Raw genomic sequence first — 23,235 nt, 5'->3', positions numbered from 1 at the left:
TACCCACCCTCAAACCCTAGTTCTACAATATACTGGCTAGTCTTAATGTTACTTTGCCTCTCTGTGCCTCAGTTTCGTCATCTGTAAGATGGGTATATAGGCCAGAGCCACAGCTCACTTGGCTAATCCTCCGCCTGTGGCGCCAGCACCCTGGGTTCTAGTCCCGGTTGGGGTGCTGGATTCTGTCCCGGTTGCTCCTCTTCCAGTCCAGCTCTCTGCTGTGGCCTGGGAGTGCCGTGGAGGAAGGTTAAGAGGTACACATCAGAACGGAGCGGCCTGCACCTGTTCAGTGCGTGCACCACGGCTGCTGTGGTGCTGGCCGCATCCCCAGGCGACCAGAGTGTGCGGGTCTCAGACACAGACAGGCCCTCATGCCCCTCACGGGCTCCAGGAGGCCAGATCCGAGACTCGCTCTCAAGGAGGAAGATGGGGGGACAGCCCCCCTTTCCTGTCCACCCACAACTTCGCCCATGCTGTCAGCCCTGGCCCTCAAGAGCCGAGAGGGACAGCAAACAACACAGAGTCCCAGGGGACCTGTGCCAAACATTTCAACCAGAGGGTCACATCACCCGTCCCCTGCTGCCGCCTTAAACAAAGAAACATGTCGCAGGGTAGCCCAGGGAACACCCGTGGGTCGGCCTGGTGCTGATGCTGGGATCAGCGACACTGGCGTCACAGGAGCACTGATGTCGCATTAATAGAGAGAGCAGGCAAAGGCATACCCGGGGCTCAGCTAAGAACCCCAAGGGCGGGGCCCGCCTGCTGGCACAGCCAGTTAAGCCACTGCCTGCAATGCCAGCATCCCGTGTTGGAGCGCTGGTTCAAGTCCCGGCTGCTCCACCTTCCAATCCAGCTCCCTGCTAATGCACCTGGGAAAGCAGCAGAAGACGGCCCAAGCACTGGGTCCCCTGCCACCCATAGGGGAGACCCAGATGGAGCCCCCAGGCTTCTGGTTTTGGCCTGGCCCACTCCCAGCAGTTGCAGCCATTTGGGGAGTGAACCAGGGGACAGAAGATCTCTCTCTCTCTCTGCCTTTTGAAGAAATAAACAAGTCTTTAAAAAATTCTACGGGCAGTATCTCAAGTCCATCCCCTCAACCGGGGGCTCTATTACCATTTCCATTGTACAGACAAGGAAACTGAGCAACAAGTGGGAAGCCAAGGACTCAAACCCGGAGCTCCCGCTCTGCTGTGCCCTCTCTCCCCCATCATCTAGTCACTTCCTGGGCACCCACTTCACGCCCAGTTTGCAGGCACTGTCTTGAAACAGCCGTCCTGCAGATAGGAACCCTGAAACACAGGAGGTGCTGTGACTGGTATAGAGACAGGACTGGGAGTCAGGTCTGTTTCCCTGGGGAACCCTGGTCACCCTCGTGGGGCCCTGAAGGCTGGAGTCCCCACCCTCAGCATTTCCCAGCCAGGGCACCCCATCCCACTGCACTGCAGTCCCAGGCCCAGCCAGAGGAGGGCGCCACTGGGCTGAGCAGACCTGCTCCTGCTCCTGTTCCCACCAAGGTGCTGGATACACAGAGCATCTTCATGTGGTCACCAGGCCAGCGGGCTCTCTCTGCATCACCAGGAGGAGTGCCCAGGTCTGGCAGGTGAATATGGCAGGTGTTCCACTCCTGGGCTTGGGCGCCCCAAGCACGTCACACCTGCTACACACGAGCAGTAAGGACAGGTGCCCGCAACAACCCGGGAGGAGGGAGGCCGAGAGGGGTGTCAGGTGGAAGAAGCATGAAACAGGAAGCGGGACTCCTGGTATCTCTTCCCGGCTCAGCTCCCGCCTGGCTGTGTGACCTTAAGCGAAGCCGGCATCCTCTCCAAGCCTTTTGTTCCCTCCCCTGAAGAGGAAGGCATCCAAAAGAAAGGCACAAAAATCCAGACAGCCTTGTTAGGGCCGGGATCCAATGCCCGCCCCCGGGGGATTCTGCTCCCTAAGCAGGGAATTGCCAAATGTGGAGCAAGCCTCTCCCAGCAGGGGGAGGGGCCTGCTGCAGTATTCCCAGCTCCAGCAGAGCCGGGAGCCCGGAACCCGGAGTGCTGGGGAAGGCTGGGGAAGGCGAGGACCAGGTGGTCTGAGTCCCCAGAGACCAGGGACCTGCACACTTGCTCAAACCCCAGCCAATCAGCTTGCAAACACGCGCCACTTCTCACACGGCACCCTGGAGCCAGGCAGGAAGCCCACGTTGAATGGAGGGGAGGAAGACTGGTACAGGAAACCCATCCCCACCGCTGGACAAATAAGCCAAGGCTCCCGTCCCCTGCTGGTGAGTCAGCAGCCGCCACTGCCAAGTGCAAAAGGAGGCCTGGGAAACGAGAGGAGCAGGGAATTTGGATCCAGTTCTTGGCTGTGTCTCCCCAGTTGAGTCACCTCCCTCGCGGAGGCTCAGTTTTCGCATCTGTAAAAGGGGGCCAATGTCGGGATCATCCCGAGGCTGAACTCTACAAAAGGACAAGCTTCCACTCCTGCTGACCAATGCAACAGGCAGACCCGACGTGGCCATCCGCTGTGCGGCTGGGAGCAGCACTCCCGCGTGCGGTTGGCACTGTCCACGCGTGACCCCAACCGCAAGGCCACGTGGGGAGGGGCAGCAGGAAAGTCTGAGCAAGGAACATGAACACCGCTGTTCCAGAGGCACGCGCCTTTCTCACTCATGGGACTTCTCGTCACACCCCTCCCCTCCCAGGAGAACAACATGCTGACAGCCCCCCTGTGGGCAGCCGTGTGCTGAGAACGCCAGAGTGTGGGGTGTGCATCTCCACAGCACGCCGACGAATGCCAGGGGACTTCAAGAAGTTCACGGAAGATGGAATTAAAAGATAAGTTCAAGTGCCAGAGTGGTGGCAAGAGAGGTTATGCCCCTTATGACACCAGCATCCCACAGCAGAGCGCTAGTTCGAGACCCAGCTGCTCTGCTTCTGATCCAGCTCCCCGCTAATGCACCTGGGAAAGCAGCAGAAGATGGCCCAAATGCTTGGGCCCCTGAACCCACTGGGAGACCCACAGGGAGTTCCAGGCTCCTGGCTTCAGCCTGGCCCAGCCCTGGCCATTGTGGCCACTTGGGGAGTGAATCAGCAGATGGAAGATCTCTCTCCCTCTTTCTCTCTCCCTCTCTCTGTAACTCTGCCTTTCAAGTAAGAATAAATAAATCTTTAAAAGAAAAAGCAAGCAAACAAAAAACCCAAAACCACCCAATTATATACTTCAAATAAATGAATTGGGTGATATGTGAATCAGACCTCAATATAATTATTTAAAGAGATGAGGGCAAGAAATACATTAACTCAACTGTAGGTGGTACACAAATTAAAAGAAAATTCAAAGTGATACAAGAATGAGTCACACCGGGGAAAGAACACTGAAGTCAGGCATTAGCTCCAAGTTCAAACCCCAGCTCTGGGCCAGCACTGTAGCACAGCAGGTGAAGCCACCGCCTGCACCCCATACGAGCCCAAGTTCATGTTCCTGGGAAGGTAGCAGAGGATGGCCCAAGTACTTGGGACCCTGCCACCCACGTGAAAGACCCAGATGGATTTCCAGACTCCTGGCTTCGGACTGGCTCAGCTCCAGCCATCGTAGCCATTTGGGGAGTGAACCATATGATGGAAGATTCTCTCTCTCTCTCTCTCTCTCTCTGTAACTCTGCCTTTCAAATAAATAAATAAATCTTTTAAAAAAAAATAACCCTTGCTCCTCCACCTCCTGAACAACCATGGGCTTGTGACTCAATCTCACCTGGCCTCAGTTTCCTCACCTGGACAATGGGAACAAGAACAGTTCCCACCTAATGCAGCCACCGTGAGATGGGTAGGCGTGAGCTCAGTGCCTGGGATCAATAGGGGGTGGCAGCACCGCTGCTTGTCAGCATCGCTGCTTTAGCAAACAAGCTCACGGCGGGTGCGGAGCCTGCCCAGGGTCACGAGGCTGGGGAAGTCGGGCTGGAAACCTGAACTTCAGTCCTCCACTGCATCCAAGTCAAGAGGCTTCCCCCACCCAAACCTGCCCCGCCCAGCCCCAGGTCCGGCTGATAGTCCTTTCTTGAACATGGGCAGGGCATCTGCCAGCGAAACTCCCACAGCCGGAGCAGCTCAGGAGGCCGAGGAGGACACGGGACGGGGCGGGGCGGGGGGGGGCACAAGGGGCGGGCGGGAGCCAGGCACAGCCACTCGACGCTGGCGCGCTGCCATTGTTACGCTTCCTCGCTATGATTTTAGAACTCACTCAACGGAGCAGGTCTGCTGTGTGTCAGCCACTGTACTGGGGACACAGCAGGGAGCAGAGCCAAGGCCCCTAGGATGGACAGACACAGCACCAGCAAGCACACGGCTGCACAGCGGGCTCTGTGCCGAGCGCACCAGGAGTCATGGTAACGCACCTGCACCCTGTGCCACCGCCTCCCAGCCCTCCAGGCTGCCACTTCCGCCTCTGGAACTGAGCCTGTTCCCCGCTCAGTGGCCAGAAGGGTCCTTTTACATCCTGGACCAGATCGTGTCCAAACAGACCCTGGCACTTAGCGTACACCCCACACTGCCCGGCACAATCCTCCAGGCCTGAATCAGCCCACCCTGGATCTCTCGCCCTGTTCCCTTTGCTATCACTGCATGCCCCTGCTCAGGGCCTTTGCACCTGCCAGTCACTCTGCCCAGAACACTCTCTCCTGGGCTCTCCAGGCGCCTCCTTTCTCTCCTGCAGGTCTCAGCACAGAGGCCACTTCCTCAAAGAGCTCTTGCTAACCACCCCATCGAAAACACACACTCATCCTCCACATCACTGTCTTGTATTTTTGCCAATTTTTCATCCCTGCCTTAAATTCTGTTGAGAGGCTGTGCATCTATTTCCACAAGAACGTCGGGTCCATAAAGACACCGAACCCGGCCACATCCTCGGTTCACAGAATGGTACCTGGCACAGAGTAAGTGCTTGGCAAGGGTTGTTGGATGGAAAGTGGAGGGAGGAAGGGAGGGAGAGAGGGAGGGAGGGGAAGGAAAAAAGGTAGATGGATGGGCGGATGGATGCAGATGCATGAGTGGATGATGGATGATGGATGATGGATGGATGGATGAATGGATGGAAAAATGAATGGGAGATGGAAGAACCAACGCGTGATCAGAGCTTGTGGGTGACTGTGACCATATATATATATATATATATATACACACACACTCATGTACACAGTGTCTTAAACCTCTCATGAGTAGTTTTCTGAATGGATGAAAAGAAACAAAGTGTGCAAAGCAGGTAGTAAGTGCTCAGTAAACATTAACTGTGTTTACTACTTTAGCTGTTAACCACTGTAACTTCTGAGTGGTGACATTTTGGTTGGTCTTTTTTTTTTTTTTTTTTTTTGCTAGTATTCCACAATGGTTTTTTTTTAAGATTTATTTATTTATTTGAAAGGCAGAGTTACAGAGAGGCAGGGGCAAAGAGAGAGAGAGAGAGAGGTCTTCCATTTGCTGGTTCACTCCCACAATGGCCACAAACAGCTGGAGCTGGGCAGATTTGAAACCAGGAGCCTGGAGCTTCTTCCGGGTCTCCCACGCGGGTACAGGGGCCCAAGGACTTGGGCCATCTTCTACTGCTTTCCCAGGCCATAGCAGAGAGCTGGATGGGAAGTGGAGCAGCCGGGACTCAAGCCAGCACCCATATGGGATGCCAGTGTTGCAGGCAGCTTAACCAGCTACACCACAATGCCAGCCCCTCCACAATGATTTTTTTTTTAATAAGAACCACCCAGAGTCCTATGTCAAGTGTTGCATCATGTTCTAGCCTGATCTTGGACTTCAAAGCCAGTGGGAGGGGGAAGCCTCCTGGAAGGAGGGGAAGCCAGTGGCCGGCTGGGGCTGGGTCCTGTTCCTTTCAGCGCCAACTTTGCGCCCCGCCTTCACACCAGACACCCCAGAGCCGGCAATCCTCGGGACCGTTCTCCCTTTAGAAGCCCCGTTGAAGAAACCATTGTAGAAGCAGTGGCATCTGAAGATTCCAGACTCTTCCAGGAGGCACCCAGGCCATAGCACAAGCCAGTGGCACACGACAAGCTTGACCTCCCAGCTCTCCGTGCACAAACCAAAGTCCTCCCTCTGTGACCCACTCACCCAAAATGCACTTCCTGGGTGTAAATTCAGAACCGGAATCTCAGCTGCAAATCCCCACAGCAGCCAGATGGGTCCCCCTCCCAGTTGAGAGGGGCTCTGGGGATGTTCTCCATTGTGGGGACCACATTTGCTCTGCGAGCTCTCGTGGGACCCCCAGGATTGGACAGTAGCTGAAACAGTACGGCCGAGATGGCTCACGGCTGGAGGCAGAGCAAGCGGTATCACGGACAAGAAAAGCAAGCAGGGTTTTCAAGATCAGCCCCGAAGACTCGGGGGGCAGGTGCTCCACACTGCAAGTGCTGGACCGGCCAGGGAGCGGATTCCCGACAAACACCTCCGGGCGGCACCAGCGACCTAACCACCACCGCCGTGGCTCGATCATGTCTCATCACGCACTCAAAGACATGAAGCCAAGGTTAAAAATACTCCCAGGCAACGTGAAATCGGACAGCTAGGCAGGGAATTACCAACAGCGACAGGTGAGGGAGTTTGGCCCAGTGGTTAAGAGATCCACATCCCATGTCCGAGTCCTGGGTTCAGTTCCCAGCTCTGGCTCCTGCCTCCGGCTTCCCGCTACTTACTGCAGACTCTGGGAGGCATCAGCGATGACACAAGTGACTGGGTCCCTGCCACCCGTGGGGGAGACCTGGATGGAGTTCCCAGCTCCTGGCTCCGGGCTTTGGCTCTGGCCGGGGCCACTCTGGACATCTGGTCAGTCTACCAGTGGCTGGCAGCTCTCTCAGTGTTTCTGTTGCTCAATCTCTGTCTCTCAAATAAATAAATAAATGTTTTTAGTTTATATAAATAAGAATAATAGCAACTATAATCTATTACGAGGATCCAGCGAGATAACACACGGCGAGCTGGCTCAGTGAACATTGTTGCTAACACAGCAGATGAGGAAGAGGAGGAGGAAGCACTGTGTACCTGGTTGCACTAGGGGCCTTCACTTGGGATGGCATAGCAAACTATTCCTGAGATCTAATATTAGCCCCATTTCACAGAGCAAGAAACTGAGGCTGCATTTACCCACCACAGGGCATGGAGGAAGCAAAGGACAACAGCGTCTCCCCATGGGAGCCCACGCACTTCCCTTTTTTTTTTATTTTTTTTTTTTGACAGGCAGAGTAGACAGTGAGAGAGAGAGACAGAGAGAAAGGTCTTCCTTTGCCGTTGGTTCACCCTCCAATGGCCGCTGTGGCCGGCGCACCGCGCTGATCCGATGGCAGGAGCCAGGTGCTTCTCCTGGTCTCCCATGGGGTGCAGGGCCCAAGCACTTGGGCCATCCTCCACTGCACTCCAGGGCCACAGCAGAGAGCTGGCCTGGAAGAGGGGCAACCGGGACAGAATCCGGCGCCCCAACCAGGACTAGAACCTGGTGTGCCGGCACCGCAAGGCGGAGGATTAGCCTAGCGAGCTGCAGCGCCGGCCGCCCATTCACTTCTGAAACCCAGGCCCCTCAAACAACCCTCTCCTCTCCCCCGCCTCCTTGCAGGGGCCCTGGCCTGGAAGGGGATCCTCTCTGCCGAAGCCCCTGGAGCAGCCAGGGCGGGTGCTGGAAGACTTCTTGGTGAGCTCATTTTACACGGCCACCTCCAGCCCGCTGGGACCATCCAGCAGCTCTAACTTGGACAACGCCCAGGCCTCGCCTGGGACAGGAAGCATCCCTGAGCGATAGAGATCAGGACTGGCTGGGGAGGGCACGCGGCACGCTTGGTGTGGGCCAGAGCACCTGGCTGAGCCCAGTTCTGTGCAACCCCCACCGCAGGAGCTAAAGGGGCGGTGCCTGGAGAAGGCGTTCTGGGACCCCCCCACCCCACCCCACCCCCCCCGCCTCCCAACCTGGGTCTCCAACACACCTGCCATCAATCACAACATTCTAGAAGAGGCCGTCTCCCCAAACAAGGAAAAGGCCATGTATATGCGAAACGACAGCGAGAAGGCCCTGGGCATTTGCTGGGTGCCAAGTGTCTTGTTAAGCCCTGCACGGACACTGGCTCCCTTGATCCCCACGGCCACCCCACTTCATGAAGCACAGGGCGGGCAGCAATGGGCACAGCAGTATAGATGTCCCTTGGGATGCCCACAGCCCACAGCCCTGGGTCCAAGTCCCAGCTCCGCTTCTGACTCCAGCTTCCCCGGATGTGCACCCCGGGAGGCAGCAGGGATGGCTCACGGGATTGGGTCCCTGTCACCCACGTGGGAGACCTGGGTGGAGTGCCAGGCTCCTAACATTGGCCTGGTCCTATCCTGACTGCTGCAGGCATTTGGGGAGACAACCAGTGGACGAGAGCTCTGTCTCTCTCTCTCTCTCTCTCTCTCTCTCTCTAGATACATAGATACATGATAGCTAGATATCTGTATAAATCTGTATGTCTATGTATCTTCATCTGTATAGAAAGACACAGATTTAGATATCTAGGGATATACAATCCATCATCTATCTATATGTATCTATATAGATACAGCTATTTATATCTATCTGTCTACATCTATCTATATATCTATTTGCATATATATCTGCCTTTCAAATAAAATGAAAATAAGTAAAAAATCTACCAAGGAACAGCTGGGGCTCAGAGAAATGCAGGTGTCGCTGTCAAAAACAGACAGCTAAGCGGTCAGAGATTCGGGCCTGGAATCCAGGCCACCTGAGAATCAAGCCCACATTCCACGTCCCAAGGTAACAGAGCTGACATCCGTCAGCTAACGCGTCCACACACACGCTGTGATGAACCAGTGTAGACGGCACAGCACAGGGGGCCCCGGTGCTGTTTAGGATGGGGGACTATCTCCTTTTAGGGTCTGTATTTTTGAGTGTTCAACAGTAAAAAGGTCTGGCCGTATAATAGGGACAGGAAGAGCACACAAATGACCAATTTGGGAAATAAAAGGTGGCCTAGTGGCACCGCCCTCGTGAGGCAGCCGGACCCACCACGAGATCATGAAAAGCACAGGACACCCACCCCACCCCAGAGACTGGTGGGGGCTCCAGCCGGCATCACCCGCACTGTCCATCCACACACCCCTGCACTCACCCCATGACCTCACTGGGAGCTCCCGGCCAGGCTGACGGACAGCAGCACCCCCATCCCAAGGGAAAGCCACTCCTACCACCGGCAAGAAAACCCAGCCAGCCTGTGAGCCCAGGGCCGCTGCCACCCTCAGCATGGCCACCTTCCCAGCGGTGACTCAGGCCTCGGGCAGGAACTGGGCGGTGCCAGAGAGCCCCAGTGGACACCAGGCTGACCCCAACTAAAGCCAGGAGGGATGGCTCACACCTGCTCGGCTCGGCCAGCCAGCATTCTGGGCATTCCAAAAATTCCTCCACCCGGCTTTTTTGGCTTTTCCCTGTCTGCCCACAAGCCACCTCCTTTGTTAATGAATTAAAGGAAGGCAAGGCAAAGGGACCAGTGAGGAAGACATCGGGCACCGAAGCAAGCCTGGCCCGCGTGGTGGCCACCTTTTTGGAGAGTCGACAGCCAGCAGGCACGTGGTATCTCTCTGAGAAGGAGGTCTGCCTGCTGCCGAAGCTGCCGTCACCACAGTCCATCAAGGGTTGTGGGAAGGTGAGGGTCAAGGTCAAGAGCATGGGCTTCCACTGCTCTCTGTCCCCTTATTTCCCTCCCCCGAGAGGGAGGGGGCTGTGCCCCAGGCAGCTCTGAAGTCCAGGTATACAGTAGGCACTCAATAAGTAACAAAGATGAAAATGATAGCATATCTCAAGACGGGGAAGGGCACACAGCCCTGGGACAGCAGAGGGGAGAGACCCTATTTCCCATGAGGTCGGGGCTCTGCAGGAGACAGACCTGGGCTCCAAGCCAGCGTCTGCCAGCCCTGACCCCCAGCCAGCCTCATGGAGCCTGCTTCCTGCCCTGGGATAGGGGTTAACACCACCAATGCCGAGTCATCCCCAGATCTGCTGAGCCGGCACACGCACCACACGGTGCCTCCCCAGCAAAGGGCCCAGCCCGCAATGGGCCCAGGGCAGGTTGGTTTTTTCTAGGCCCAGACTTAAAAAGGGCTGGTTTCCAGTCCTCCCAGAAAGCATAGCAGGAATAAGAGGTTCTGGGATCCACTTCCCCTCTCCCTGCAGAAGAGGCCCAGAGAGGCGAAGCAGCTTACCCAAGGACACACAGCAGGGACGCCAGTACTACAACTCCTGGCCCCGAACTCCTCCTAAGGCACTCTGCGTTCTCCCCCGCTGGCCCAGGACCCCTTCCCGTGCCACACGCAGACCCTGGTTCTAGAGGCAGCGGCGGGAGTCTCCCGGTGCCTGGACCTAAAGTGAAAGCAAGAGACAAACTTGGGCAGCTTCCAGGCCAAAGGGCCCTGGGAGTTCCCCAGCCAAGTCACTCCCCAGCCTCACCCAGGGCACCGGGCAGGGCTGAGCAGGCAGCACCTGTGCCAAGGCCCGGGCCTCCAGTCCCGGCAGGCCGGGCGGCAGGAGTTCACAGAGTGGCCTGCTGCACCCCATGCACCTGTGGCCTCCGCCTCTGCGCGGAGGACCCCTCACCCCAGCTGCCATCCCCACCGCGGGGCCTCGCCGTGTCACAGGTCAACAGGACAGTCCCCAGGAAGAGTTTTGTCGCTGGGGAATCCAAACAGACAGAAAAGACACACCCACAGCCCTGGCATGAGCCCGCTGAAAACAGAGCTGTGTGGGCCGACCAGGGTCCCCTGCACAGGGCTCAGGTCCTCTCGGCCTGGCATTCCCTGGTCACTCTGGCCAGGGCGCCCCAGTTTCATCATCTGTAAGATGGGAAAAGACTAGCAGCATCTTTCCTCGTCAGTGTTATGAGGACTTCATGAAACAAGGCACAGGGGCCTGCGTGTGGTACAGTGCGCTACGCTGCCATCCGCGACACCGGCATCCCATAGGTGAGCACAGGATCGAGTCCCGGCTGCTCCACTTCCCATCCAGCTTCCTGCCTATGCGCCTGGGCAGGCTCCCCTGCCACCCCCATAGGAGCCCCAGATGGAGTTCCTGGCTCTTGGTTTTAGCCTTGGCCCAGCCCCAGCTGTTGTAGGCATTTAGAGAGTGAACCAGCAGATGGAAGATCTCTCTCTCTCTCCCATTCAAATAGATAACTATTAAGAAAAAAAAAAAAAACCTCAATCCAGGTCTTAATGTATGTGGTAGGAACACAGTCACTTGAGCATCCCTGCTGTATCTCAGGGTCAGCTTTATTGAGTCAAGAGCTGGGGCTGCCAGATATCTGAACCCAGGCTCTCTAACGTGGGCCACAAAGAAGGCAAACTGAGGCCGAGAGAGGATGACAGTGACGAGTCCGGTCAAAGTCCACATGGCCCAGTGTCAGAGCTCGGATTTGAACCCTGACCCCGTCCCTTCCACAGCCTCCCCTTGATCTTACTACGCTACCGCACGGGCTGCCAGGACCACAGCTTAAGGACTTGTAAGCCAGGCCCAGAACAAAACGCAACATCCGGACTCTCCTCCTGCTCCCGCACACCTCCCAGCACAGGTGCAAACGCCTCCTCACGCCCACACCACACTCGAGTGTCACAGGAGCTCTGCCAGACAGACACACTGTGCCCATTCTCCAGAGGAGGACACTGAGGCTCGGTCTGGTCCCGGCTATTGACCTGGGCCGGGGCTCTGAGTCTACTCCTCCCTGCTGGAATTCTGAGCCATGGGTCTACCAGCCGCTCCAGGCAAACTCTGCATTCCTGCAAGGACCTGTCCCACCCTATCAGAAACAAGACCGGAGCGGGCTCTACATGCGTCAGCAACTTTTTAACGTCTTATCTGTTTATTTTCATATGTTTGAAAGGCAGAGCGACAGAGACAGATCTTCCATCTGCTGGTTCACTCCCCAAATGCTCGCAATAGCAGGGCTGGGCCAGGCCCACGCCAGGAGCCTGGGATTCCATTTGGGTCCGGCACATGGGTAGCAGGGACCGAGGTACCTGAGCCATCACCTAGAGTGTGCATCAGCAGGAAGCTGGATCAGAAGCAGAGTGGGGAATTGAACCCGGCCACTCTGATACGGGATGTAGGCATCTTTTTTGATATTTATTTATTTATTTGAAGAGGGGGGGATGGTATCTTCCTTGCTGGTTCACCCCCAAATCCGGGAGCTGGAGGAGCAGCAGAGCAGCCAAGACTCGAACCGCGTTCCGATCTGGGATGCCAGCATGGCGGGCGGCAGCTCCGCTCGCCACACCACAATGCCAGCCCCTATGTGGGTGCCTGAACCACTGTGCCACCACCCACCAGTGCAGCGATTCCTCATGTGGGCTCCAGGAGAGCAGTACGCCTCGGCCTGTTGATGTCGGCCTGGGCATGTGACCCGCCGTGGCCCAGTGAATAAGGGCAGAGTGCACCAGCTCCCACCTGAGCTCCTGCACACCTGCTGTCTGGCTCAGAACAGGTGCCCTGGCTCCTGCTGTCCCTCAGCCTGGGCATCTGCACGAAGACCTGAAACCAACCCAATGCCTGTGGTCCAGCCTGCCAGCCAAGGTCAGCCAAGGCCAGCCAAGGTCAGCCAAGCCACCTGCTGACTATGCGCATCAAATGATTGCTACAAGGGCAACTAGAACGTGGGAGATGTGTTTCACGCACTATGGTCACAAAACACCATGACTGACACGAGGACCCTGTATTTCCAGAGGGTCTGGTGTGCACATGGGCGCTGTCTTTCAAGACACAAAACAAAGATTGAAACCCCAGGGTTGGGGCCAGTGTCAGGACATAGCAGGTTAAACCACTATGATGCCAGCATCCCACATGAGCGCCGGTTCGAGCCCTGGCTGCTCCACTTCTGATCCAGCTCTCTGCTAATGACTTAGGAAGGCAGCAGATGAAGGGCCAAGGGCTTGAGCCCCTGCACCCAAATTGGAGAATTGGATGGAGTTCCAGGCTCCTGGCTTCAGCCTGGCCCAGCCCTGGCCATTGCAACCTTTGAGGAGTAAATTAGAGTGGAAGATCTCTCTTTCTCCCTCTCTCTCAATAACGCTTCCTTTCAAATACACAAATAAATAAATCTTTTTAAAAGAATCCAAGGACCAAAAAATAATGTGCAACCCACAGGAGCCATCACCTTCCCTACTGTCCAGCGGCATGTCACGTCCCACATCCGCTGACAAGACAGAGCCAACCCGTTTCTCCTCTCCGAAATCCTGGGGGACTTCAAAAGGTTTGGGGAAAATGCAATTCAAAGAGGAGTTTATTTTGGTGCAAAAACTTTTTGAAACCCATGCATATGAGAGGTCTTCCAAAAGCTCATGGAAAATCTACAATACGAAGTAGGTCTGCATGGATTTCCAAATTGTTTGTAGCAAAATAAACTGATCTTGGAATTCCAATTTCCACAAACATTTTGAAGCCCCTCTCCTATATATAAACAGGCTCTCTCTGGCACAGCCATGGGACTGTGGGGGATACAACAGCTCTGGAGCAACACTCTAACCACCCTTTATCCCAACAGTTCCACATTCTGGAATCGTCCACCCTCCAATCGAGGGCAGCAGGTGGGCTGTTCACTGCAGCGCTGTGTGTCACAGCACAAACAGGGACAACGCAGTGCCTGGCACCAGGCGGTCACTTAGATAACGGCCCCTTCGTGCTTGGGAATATTACCCAGTCTTTAAAAAGGATGGTGGGGGTGGGGGTGGGGGCAGGCGTTTAGCCTGAGCCTGCTAGTTAAGATGGCTGCTTCTCTCCCTGGAGGGCCTGGGTTGGATTCCGGCTCCTGGCTAATGCAGACCCTGGGAGGCAGTGGTGATGAGTTCCCGCCAACCACGTGGGAGAGCCTTGCACTGAGCTCCCGTGTCCCTCTTCGACCTGAGCCAGTCCTGGCCCTGGTGCTCAGGCACTCGGGGGATGAATCAGCAGATAGGCGCTCGCTCCATCTCTCTGCCTCTCAAATACATGCACACATGAACAACAACAAAGAAGGGGGTAACGACGCGTTCCGAAATGGAAAAGTACGCACACCTATTTTCCATTTATAGATGAGATTCTGCACGATTATCTCTACTACTCTTGCTGTGGAAGACAGGCCGTCAGCAGAGATCGGCTCATTGGCTTGAGCCGCGACTACTAACAGCACCTACTGTGTGCCAGGCAGCATCAGTGAGAATCACTGGACACAGCAGTGAAGACAAAGAGAGATGGAGGCAAGAGCCGAGGGGGAAGGCAGGCAGTGACAAGACCTGACCGTGACCACCACTGGCCACAGTAACATAATGCAATAAGCACAATCAATACATATGGACGTGTGTACATATGGACACATCCTGTCTGTCAAGCCCTCGGCATCGGCTCCTCACAGCAACCCTCAGGAGTCACATTATCATCACCGCTCCCTGGTAAAGGAATCAGGCTCAGAGACGTACAGTCACCTGCCCAAGGTCACCTGCTCGGTCACCTGCCTGAGGTTACGCAGCCGATAAGCAGCAGCACGAGGATCCAACTCCTTCCCCCTGGCTCAGAGCAGGCATGAAAACAACTCTGAAAATTGGCTCAGTGTAGCAGGGGCTGGCAAGGAAGTAAATGAGGATGTATGTGTGTGTGTGTGTGTGTGTGTGTGTGTGTATGAGTGAGTGAAGTTTCTGGAAGGTCAAGAGAAATTGAGAAGTGAGATTGGGGGTCTGGACTGGGAGACTCCCTAATCACTACTTGCATTTTGCCATCTTAGAGGTGCTTCGTGTGCTATATGCTATTTTTTTAAGGTTTATTTATTGGAAGATCAGAATCAGAGAGAGGAAGAGAGAGAGGAATCATCCATCCACTGGTTCACTCCCCAGATGGCCTCAACAGCTGGGGCTGGATCAGGCTGAAGCCAGGAGCCAGGAGCTTCTTCTTGGTCTCCCACTTGGGTGCAGGGGCCCAAGGACTTGGGGCCATCTTCTACTGCTTTCCCAGGTGCATTAGCAGGGAGCTGGCTTGGAAGTGGAGCAGCCGGGACTTGAACTGGCGCCCATAGGGGATGTCAGTGTCACAAATGGCAGCTTTACCTGCACCACCACAAGGTTGGCCCCGATTCTGTTTTTTTCTTAACACAAAATATATATGGACAGATGTTTATCATTCCTGACTCAGCGATGTAGCTTCCAAAGATCATGCTTTGGAAACCTATTTTATATTCCTGATACACACAAGGCTACAGAAGGATTCAAAGGTCACTGAACTGAACAATTAACAAATGTAACAGCCATCACGCCTCCCTCCCAGGGGTCAAGTTCATAACGATGCGTAGACTCATCGCACTTTGCCTGGCTCCAACTAACAGACAACTAACCAGTGGATCCTGGAGCACACAGGGAACTTTGCTATCTTCCCCAGGCCATTTGCACGTAAGACGCTCAGTACAATATCAGTTGCACTGAAGGGAAAAAAACTGCCTCCGTGTGTCTGTGTGGGTGTGCCCCAGTTCCAACAGCTGTCAGCGCCCTCTGAAACACCAGCTTGAGTAGAGGGAGCCGCCCTAAGCCCCCTTCCCTGTGTTGGGAACACAATAACTGAGGAGGGGGCATGGCACTAAGGCAGGCGGTTCTGAGTTCAAATCCCAGCTCTTCCAGGCTAAAAACCCCATAACCTCTGCAAGCCTCAGTTTCCCAAGTTGCAGAGTGAAGGGTCTCAAAAGCACTGCCTGGGTTTGTTGTAAATAAAAAGGAACACAGAGAGCGAGCTCAGCCCAGACCCTGGCGCCACAGCGGCTGCTCTGATGAGCCCTGGGCTCTCCCTGCTTTCTGGCTCCAACCCTCCTCTTCCACGGAAGGAGAATCAGGTTCCAAGGGGAGAGAGTCCACTCCGGGTTCACACTCCCGTGGTCCAGGTAGGTGAGTGGGTGAGGATGCCTCTGGCCCCAAACCTGCCACAGCCTCCAAGCCTGCCATACGCAGAGAGTGGCAGGGGACGCAAAGAGAATTTTTGCTGCCAACCGTCTTTTATTCACTCAACACACCCTATGATGAGGGCAGAGCAATTAGTGTGCAATTCTCCAAATGAACTATGGCTTAGCCTGAGCTGCTCTTTCCGCCTGGGACGCCCCATCCCACCCTGGCTCCCTGCCTCCTACTTGTTCTTTAAGGCTCAAGTGTCACCTTTGGTCACCTTTCCTCCCTACACACACCAGGCTGGGCAAGGCACCGCCTGCCCAGAACACATCCTGATGACAGGCTACACTGATAATGACCGTGCCCTCGCCTTACCTAGCACAGCCTGGGCAGATTCTGCACCTGCTACCTTCTGCGCACTGCTCCACTGAACCCACACAGCCGCACAAGAGTGAGGGGAGAGTCGTGAGCCCATGTTAGAGATGAGGAAGCCAGTGTCTCAAACAAGTCCTGGGGCCAGCACTGCAGCGTAGTGCGTTAAGCCGCCGCCCGCAGCATCCAATATGAGTGCCGGTTCGAGTCCCGGCTGCTCTACTTCTGAGCCAGCTCCCTGCTAATGTGCCTGGGAAAGCAGCAGAAGATGGCCCACGTGTTTGGGCCCCTGCACCCACAAGAGAGACCCAGTTGAAGCTCCTGGCTCCTGGCTTCAGTCTGGCCCAGCCCTGGCCATTGTGGCCATTTAGGGAGTGAACCAGTAGATTGAAGATCTTCACCTCTCTATGTCTGTCTCTCCCTCTCTCTTTGTCATTCTGACTTTGGAAATAGATAAATAAATCTGAAGAAAGAAAGAAAGAAAGGAAAGAAAGGAAAGAAAGGAAAGAAGGAAAGAAGGAAAGAAGGAAAGAAGGAAAGAAAGAAAGAAAGAAAGAAAGAAAGAAAGAAAGAAAGAAGGAAAGAAGGAAAGAAGGAAAGAAGGAAAGAAGGAAAGAAGGAAAGAAGGAAAGAAGGAAAGAAGGAAAGAAAGAAAGACCATGTACCATGCCCAAGGCCACAGTCAGGAAGAAGCGGGGCCAAGTTTGTCCTCAATTCTCCTTGGCTGGCTCCTTCCATTCTGCCTCCTCCCAAAGCCTCCCTGGGTTGAACCCCAACGCAGCCTCAGCACCCTGTGTTTCTCTAGGACCCGGCCTCACTGACTGCAAACATCCTATGTGCAGACTGGGTGTGAGTTCACATCCCCGACCTGCCACGGGGGGCTCACTGCAGCACGGAGCCCTGCACCTGCGAAATGGGCACCACGAGCCCATCCCCCTCGCCCAGGAAGCTGCTGGGGATGGAAATGTTTTCTGGCCAGGTAACGAGCAGGTCTGTGCGCTGCGTGGAATATCCACACGCACACCCCTCAGGCCACCTGCCTCGGGCTCTCTCAGGAGAACACGGGTCACTGTCGGTTCGGCGTCACCACCATCACCCTCCTCCACCCCAGGGCAGCCCGCTATCGCCTCTCGCCTGGGTTTTCCCAGCAGTCTCCTTCCTGGTCCCCTGGCCTCCCCCCCACCCCAACCTCACAGGGCAAGCTGGCTGCACAGAACCTACCACAGCGCCCCAGTGCCCTGGAATAAAGTCCAAACCACCAAGCAGAGCGGAGGTGGCGCCAGCCAGCTCCCCAGACCCCCTCCTCCCTGGCCCCATCCACACAGACTGTTAGAAAATGTTAACATCTCTCCCCCATCAAATCAAGCGCCTCCCACCGGAGCTGCCCAGGACCACCCTCCCTGTGCGGGAAAGCCTCAGAGCCTCTCCCTTATCCTGTCCTCTCCTCCCGCACCATTGCTTATTTTCACAAAGGCTTCGGTCCTTCAGCGTGCAACTGTTATCCTCCCCTTCCACACGGGGCCTTGACACTCCTCGAATGAATGAATGATGAATGAATGAATGCACTTATAAAATATCCCCTCCCACCCCCCCCCGATGTGGGGGTGGGGGTTCTTTCTCTGAGATGGTCACAGAAGCAGTCTGGTGATGCTAACAGCAGAGAAATGCTTAAGATCAGAGAGCTGGCTACTGCATTCTGCCTACGACAGCCTTGGTTAAAAGCCGGCCCCTGGCACCTCCCTGGGGGCAAGGGGCTTGTCCTCCTGCCTCAGAATCTGGGGTGAGGACGGCACCCCCACCAGCAAGAACCAGCTCTAGACAGCCTGGCAAGCGGATGGCTCAGCAGACAGAATGGACTTTCAGGAGCACAGACCCTGAACTGCCCAGGGCCACGGCAGCCCCCAGCACGGGTGCGCAAGACAAGGGGTGCCCAAGAGCCAGGCAGCTCACGTGCCCGGCTGGAGCGCCGTCCGCAGCGCTGAAACCCTGCACTTCTCCCAGGTAACTGCACCCCTGCCAAGCACGCAGAGCTTCCAAAAGGATTCCCCTCCAAAACCACTGAGCCGGGGGGCTCACCTCTGCTCAGCTCCCCTGGCCACTGTCCCCAGAGGCAGAGGGAGGAGGCGCCAGCCTCTGACGGTGATCCAGGGTTTGGGTGGGAGCCCTGATGCATTTGCCGAGGGAAAGTTGGCCCAGAGAGAAGCCTGGTCCACTTGCCCTGGTTACTGATTAGCCAAACCCCAGAGCGGCTCTCTCCGACCAGGTATCAGAGGGGCAATTAGGGCAACGGGAAGGAAAGCCACATTCAAATCTCTAACCCTGCAGTTTAGACAGCCCAGCCTGAGGGCTCTCCAAGGCCTCCCTTCAGATCCTGTCGGGGAAGTGCAGGGGATGGGGCCGGGCAGAGGGAGAGGGGAGGCCCTCACCCTTCACACTGCCCCTACCTACTGCCCACCGATCGCGCCCCCCAGGAAGGGGAGAGTTGCGTTCCCCCCGCCCGCCCCCAGCGTGCGTTATCCGGACGGGAACCCGGGCGCGTTAGGGGTTCTGCCCAAGGTCACAAAGAAGCTGCAGACGAAAAGCTTCTATGGGAGCAACAGGTACGGCCCCTTCCCTTCCCCCGAGGTAATGGCTGCTGCCCGCGGCAAAAGTTCAGCCTGGCAGGCAGGAAGCCCCGGGCACCCAGGTGGCGCGCCGAGGTCGCGCGCCCCGCTCCGGGTTTCAGGGCGCGGTGCCCCGGCCCCCCGGCGAGGGTGAGCCAGGAGGGTGCGGGGAGCCCCGGCTCGGGCGCAGGGCGACGCGCCTCTTCCCTCCCCGTGGGCCCCACCCGCGACCCCGGGCGGCGCCGCCACCGGGGCGGGGAACGGAGCGGGCCCGGCTGGGAGCAGGCGCCGGCAGCGGAGCCTTAATCCCATCTGCGCGCCTGCGGAGGGGCGCGCAGGCCAGGCCAGGAGAAGGCGTCCGAAGCCCTGGAGCCCCGCGCCGGCCCCAGGCCCCGCCTCGCTCCCCGCCGTCCACCTCCGGGGCCTCCAACTTACACGGATGTCCGGGGCCGAACAGCCCCAGGCTGGGTACCCCGGATCTCCAGCAACGCCGCCCCCCCAGATCCCTTCTCGGAATCCACTCCCAGGCTCAGACATGCGTGGGAGAGGGAATCCACTTGCTTCCAGCCCCGATCACCCTCCGCCGTCAACGCCCGCCTGGGGATCCAGTGGGACCCCAGGCCGCCAGAGCCCGATCCCTTCTCGGGATCCACTCCCAAGTTGGCAGCCGGGTGGCGCGGGATCCACTGGCTGCCCTGTGCTGGTTCTTCCCGCGGATCCACTCCCAAGTCTCGGGAGAAATATTCCCTCGGCTGCAAAACCCGGGGTCTCCCTCTCCACACACGGGCAGCCGGGGGAGACCCACGGGGTCCCCGCCTCCTCCCCGGCCAACTTTGCCAACTTTCCTCCCGTGGCCTCGGCCGGGCAGAAACTTGGCCGCCCCCTCCCGCCGCAGCCCCCCTGGCCCCTTCGCAGGTCGGGGCCCAAGGCGCACGGCCAGCCCCCGGTCCCCGCGGCCGCCGCACAACCTACCCCGCCGCCGCCGGCTCGCGCCGCGCCGCCACCTGCCCGCAGCCCGCCGCACCTGCCTGCCCGCGCGCGGCCCCGCGCAGCCTAGCCTGCTGGGGGCGGGGCCTCGGGCGGGGACGCGCCCCCGTCGCCATGGGAACTGCGGCCGGCGGCGCCTGCGCGCAGCGGCCCGGGGCGGAGCGCGGCCTCCCGGACCCCAGCCCGTAGCCCCCGGCCTGGGCCTGGGGACTGTCGGGCTTGGCAAAGGCCGCGCGCTGGTTGACCCGGGACGCCCCTGCCGCCCCTCGAACCCAGAGCGCTCCGCGTCCGAGTGGAAACATTGCTCACGTGCCCGCCCACGTCCCCGGAGCGCCCCCCAGGCACCGGCCGGGATCCCCCGCCACGGGCACCGACCGGCCGTGGCGTCTGCGCCCCCGGGAGTCGTGGAGGTGCCGGGTGACCGCTGGGCCGGGAATAGCCTGGGCTGCGGGCGCAGGAGCAAAGCTGGCGCGTGGCGCCGGCGCCCCCTCGCGGCTGTCTGGGGAACTGCGGCCGGGGTGATGACTCCACGGAGCGCCTACTGTGTGGACCACCTGCCACGGCTGTGCTAGGGTGACGGATGTAGACACGCGCGCACGAGACGAAGGAACCCTAGGGAGGCATTTGTCTCACTCAGCAGATCTTTATGAAGCTGCGTGCAGCCGCTGCAAGATCCAGGTTTTGTGGGCGCTTGCACATACTCCAAAAAATCTGGCGACACGTGCTGCTAAGGAAAATGGGCGGAGCGTGAATAACGGGAGGCCCTGACGTCATACTGCCTTGGGAGACCACGGTGGTGGTGCGTGGCTTTGGGAGCGCTGGCGGGGACCTGCCATCCCGGTTGTCGCAGGGGGTGTGTGTGTTGTGTAAGAAGAAGGGGAAAGTATTGTTACACGCAAGCCCCTTCCTTTTTTTTTTTTTTTTTTTTTTTTGTATTCGAGAGACAGGCAGACAGACAGGCAGGCAAGCAGAGCGCCCATCCAAAGGTTCTCTCTCCAGCTGCCTGCAGCCGTCAGAACCAGGCCAAAGCTGGGAGCCAGGAGCTCAGTTCGGGTCTCAGCGTGGGTGGCAGGGGCCCAGCCGCCTACTGCCTCCCAGGGTGCACGTTGGCGGGAGACTGCGATGCGGAATGAACCCAGGCACTGCAGTGCGGGAGGCAGGTGTCTTAGGGGGCATCCTAATTGCGAGACCAAACACCCACCCCTGCACCACAATCCTTTAGAAGTTGGGGTGCCGGCCAGCGCCGCGGCTCACTAGGCTAATCCTCCGCCTTGCGGTGCCAGCACACTGGGTTCTAGTCCCGGTCGGGGCGCCGGATTCTGTCCCGGTTGCCCCTCTTCCAGGCCAGCTCTCTGCTGTGGCCAGGGAGTGCAGTGGAAGATGGCCCAAGTGATTGGGCCCTGCACCCCATGGGAGACCAGGAGAAGCACCTGGCTCCTGCCTTCGGATCGGCACGGTGCGCCGGCCGCGGTGGCCATTGGAGGGTGAACCAACGGCAAAGGAAGACCTTTCTCTCTCTCTCTCTGTCCACTCTGCCTGTCAAAAAAAAAAAGTTGGGGTGCCAACCCCCTTTTACCAACGGGCACGCCGAGACTCCGGGAGCCTTCACCCACAGTGACAGAACCAGACATGGTGGGGTGGAGCCCGCGGGCTGCCCACTCAGGACGCTCTCCATGCCTGGCGACCTTGAGCCGGGTCTCTGATAGGATCAAATTAGATCTAGGGCTTTCCCATGTGGTCTCCACCTTGAGGGACAGAGAACCGTTGGATCCAAAGTTAAATCCTTCAGGGGCTGGTGCTGTGGTGCCTAACTGGTTAAGTCACGCCTGCATCCCAAATGGGTGCTGGTTCGGATCCCGGCTGCTCCTCTTCCGATCCAGCTCTCTGCTGTGGCCTGGGAAAGCAGTAGAAGATGGCCCAAGTCCCTGGGCCCCTGCACCCACGTGGGAGACCGGGATGAAGCTCCTGGCTCTTGGCTTTGGCCTGGCCCAGTTCCGGCTGCTGTGGCTATCTGGGGAGTGAACCAGCGGATGGAAGACCTCTGGCTCTCTAACTCTGCCTTTCGAATAAATAAAATAAATGTTAAAAAAAAAAAAAGGTTCTTCGAAATCCAGCGTTCAGCAGGACTTCTACAGGACGTGGTGCTTCTGAATGTCCATGGGATATGCGCGTGCACCGAAACAATAAATAATGAACGATACGTAAACAGTCAGCTCTGTTGTGTGCGGCCGCGCCGAGCGGAGGGCCCCGGCCTGCCACGCGCCGCTCTCTCTCGAGCTCCACCAGGAAACCTGACTGTGGCTGCTGCTACTGCGCAGTCCACGGCCTCTCAGCCCTGGCTCAATGTCCCCGTGCGCCAGGCTTCTGTTCAGCGGGAGGTCCTGTCTCAGAGCTCCCAGCTCCCGCTGCACCTGCTCTGCACCTCACAACCCCCAACTGAGACCCCAAACGCTCCTGTGCCCTCGGCCGGGACCGCCCACCCTCCTCCGCGCCGGCATCAAGCATCCTAGGGCTGACCGAAGCGCTGGACTACCACTCCCAGAATCCTCCTTGCCCAGGAAAGGCGGGACTTCCTGTTTCAGCCCCGCCCTAGCTGCTCCTGGTGCACTCCTGCGCCCTCCCTCGCTAGTGAGAGGCGGGCTGCGAACGCCCACGCGGAAGTTGTGTCCCTGAGCGCAGAGGCGCCAGGTTGGACATTGTTGGCAGGGCCTTAGCTCTTCTCTTCCTGAGGTTGGAGAGCAAGGGCTCTCACGGAACTTCTCGGAACCCATTCCCTACCGTCTTCCGCCCCCTCCTCCAGGAAGTCTGTCCCGATTTGGGTGCCCTTTCTCAGACGCTCTGGCCCTCCAGTGGTGAAGCTAGCCGGTGCTGGCCAGGGGAGACGCCCGAGCCGGTGGAACCGGAACTGCTCGGCCTCTATTTATTTGAATCCACTGCAGCGTACACAGCCGCTGTGGGGAACCGGGGAGAGCCAGCAGCAGGTCGCTGGGTTTTTCGCTTCGCCTCTGAGCAGGCCCGGGACCTGGTTAACCATTACATGGGCCTCCCAGCTGACCTGTAACCGCCAGGCCTCCACGAAGCCCGCCCTGGCTGTGCCTGATGTGAGTGACAGCCGTCGCGGGCGAGCCCTTTCTGCGTGCTGGCTCGGGAGCTGTCGCGCCCATTCTACAGGAAGCTCTGCTGAGCTCGGAGAAGCTAAGTCGGCTGCCCAGGCGCACACAGCCAGCGTCTCGGCCTGGCTGCCCTGGGAAACAGGGCCTGGGGGAACTGCTAACCGCGGGGTGAGAGCCCAGCCAGCGAGGGTGAAGGGCAAGGGGACAGCGAGGCAGGCCTGGGAGCGAAAGCAAATGGAAGGCATAGCTCCCCTGGACTCC

At 57.7% G+C, this 23,235-nt stretch overlaps 1 protein-coding gene across 2 annotated transcripts in view; it reads right to left on the bottom strand.

The window, feature by feature from the left end:
* KIAA1671 (KIAA1671 ortholog) overlaps positions 1-19,974 on the bottom strand; it is a 188,030-nt gene extending 168,056 nt beyond the window's left edge. For both annotated transcript variants that reach the window (XM_070066040.2, XM_070066041.2), the window contains exon 1: positions 19,847-19,974. The gene's annotated coding sequence lies outside the window, so the exon portion shown is untranslated. The remainder of the gene's footprint in view (positions 1-19,846) is intronic.
* Between the last annotated feature and the right edge of the window lie 3,261 nt (positions 19,975-23,235).

The sequence above is a fragment of the Oryctolagus cuniculus genome, chromosome 21 (assembly GCF_051225735.1).
Source record: "Oryctolagus cuniculus isolate XC-2025 breed Fujian yellow rabbit chromosome 21, ASM5122573v1, whole genome shotgun sequence".
In the NCBI taxonomy this organism is placed as follows: domain Eukaryota; kingdom Metazoa; phylum Chordata; class Mammalia; order Lagomorpha; family Leporidae; genus Oryctolagus; species Oryctolagus cuniculus.
The sequence above is the reverse complement of the archived record's forward strand: the minus strand, read 5'-3'. Positions and strand labels throughout refer to the sequence as shown.